The sequence below is a fragment of the Crocodylus porosus genome, unplaced genomic scaffold (genome assembly GCF_001723895.1).
Source record: "Crocodylus porosus isolate Cpor-Errol unplaced genomic scaffold, CroPor_comp1, whole genome shotgun sequence".
NCBI classification, from domain to species: Eukaryota; Metazoa; Chordata; order Crocodylia; family Crocodylidae; genus Crocodylus; species Crocodylus porosus.
The window spans coordinates 204134412-204136393 of NW_017728886.1; the positions used below are offsets into that span (position 1 = coordinate 204134412).

The 1982-nt window shown below is 51.0% G+C and overlaps 1 long non-coding RNA gene across 1 annotated transcript in view; it reads right to left on the bottom strand.

The window, feature by feature from the left end:
* Window positions 1-724: 724 nt before the first annotated feature.
* Window positions 725-1982, bottom strand: part of LOC109324936 — a 2991-nt gene continuing 1733 nt past the window's right edge. The window contains exon 3 of the long non-coding RNA XR_002105048.1: window positions 725-809. This is a non-coding gene — a long non-coding RNA (uncharacterized LOC109324936). The remainder of the gene's footprint in view (window positions 810-1982) is intronic.

The following is a 1982-nucleotide window of genomic DNA, read 5'->3' on the forward strand; positions in this document are numbered from 1 at the left end:
AGCTCTGGCTCCAACTCTGGATGCTTTCCACCCACACCCCACCTCCCACCCCTGCCCCACAGGTTGCTCATTGCACCGGATGGCCAGTGTGGGCTGAAGGCATCCGGAGCTCGAGCCAGATTTCTACTCAACTGGCTGATTTCCCTGACTTACAGTGTATGGAGAAAGTAATCATTCATCATCACAGTCCCCCAGTTTCCCTTCAATCCTCAGGTTGCTCACTAGATCATCCCCTTTGGCCAGAGCCAAGTCTAGGAGTGCCTTGCCCCTGGTCGTCCTGTAGAGTTCCTGAGTAAGATAGAGCTCCTCAATGCAAGTGAGGAAGCTTTGTAAGTGATCGGATCTAGCTGAGTACTCATCCCACAAGATGTCTGGGTAGTTGAAATCACCTATGATGACCATGCTCTGAGAGCATGCAGCCTCTGCCAGTTCTGTAGTAAGCTCCTATGGTCAAATCCCTTTCCCCATTCTCTCCCCATATCTTGACCCAGAGGGTCTCAAGTCATCCTTCTTTTTTTCCAAAATTCAATTTAAGGGAGGTGTACTGTTCCTTCACATAGAGAGCAACTCCTCGGCCCTTCTTCCTAACATGCTCCCTCCTATACAGGGTGTATCCCCCTGTGCCTGTGGTCCAGTCATAGGTGAAGTCCCACCAGGTCTCCATGATCTCTAAAAGACCATATTGCTTGTTGGTTAGTATGAGGGCCAGTTCCTCCTGCTTGTTTCCCATGAGTCTGGTGTTAGTGTACAGGCAACTAAGCCTGAGAATGGAGGCCCTAGTCTTTTTGATGAGCTGTGGAATAACCTGTCTTTTGGCTGGTATCCTGTGATGCTGGTTTTGGGGTCGCCATTTCTCTGGCTTGTGTTAGTAGTTGATGGCCCACCCCCTGGAGATCTCAGTTTAAAGCTCTACCCAGGAGGTCCACCATTCTAGCTGAGAAGAGCTTCTTCCCCTTTGACCTGAGGTGGATGTCATCTCTTCCCAAAAGGCCATAGTCCCCAAGGTACATGCAATGGTCGAAGAAGCCAAAGCCCTTATGGTAGCACCATCACCATCTGTTTACTTTTTCTATGTATCTGTCCGTCCTATACCCATGACCTGCAACTGGGAGGACCGAGGAAAAAGTAACCTGCACCCCCAACCCCTTAGCCCAGCCACCAGAGCCCTGTAGTTTCTCATTACCTGGCCTGGGTTGTTCCTGGCTGTGTCATTCATGCCCACATGAATGAGGAGCATGGGGTAGTGGTCGGAGGGCCAGACAAGTCTTGGGATCCTTTCAGCCACATCCCAGATGCAGGCCCCTGAGAGGCAGCAGACTTCATGGGTTAGGGGGTCAGGGTGGCAGATTTCTTCCTCAGTCCCTCTCAGGAGGGAGTCCCCCACCATGACCAGCTTTTCTCTTCTTTGGGGGGGCTGGCTGCCTTCCTTCCTCTAGAGCTAGTGCTTTCACTGGCAATTCTGTTTGCACTGTGAGAAATGCATACCTGTTCTGCAGTTCCAAGGGAGGAGTAACCCTGGTGCATGCCTTGGGGCTGGAGATGACAATCTTCCAGGCAACTTCAGGATGGGACTCCAGGTCAGTCTCATTGGTGTCCTTCCTGCTGATGGGATTTTGTGCTCTTTCCTCTATGTTCTTCAGGTGTAGGGCCTGGTAGTAATCATCAGTCTCCTGCTCATGGGCCCTGATGCTACAAAGCCTGCTCATCTCTGCCTGGAGCTCTCTCACCTGGCACTCTAGAGACTTCACTAGGAAGCATACCCCACATCTGGGGGTGCCCTTTCTCCCAAAATGGGTCAATCAACCTGTACAAGCTGATCCCCTTATGTGTTTCGAACTCAGCACGTCCCAATCTTTTAGTCTCTTGATGAGCAGACCCCACAGTATTTCTGGGCTACACAGGGATCTTTAGCTTAGGTGAGAGGGATGTTGCTACAGAGCAAGTGGGGAAAGAGAAGTAAAGAAGGCAAAATATACCCAGTT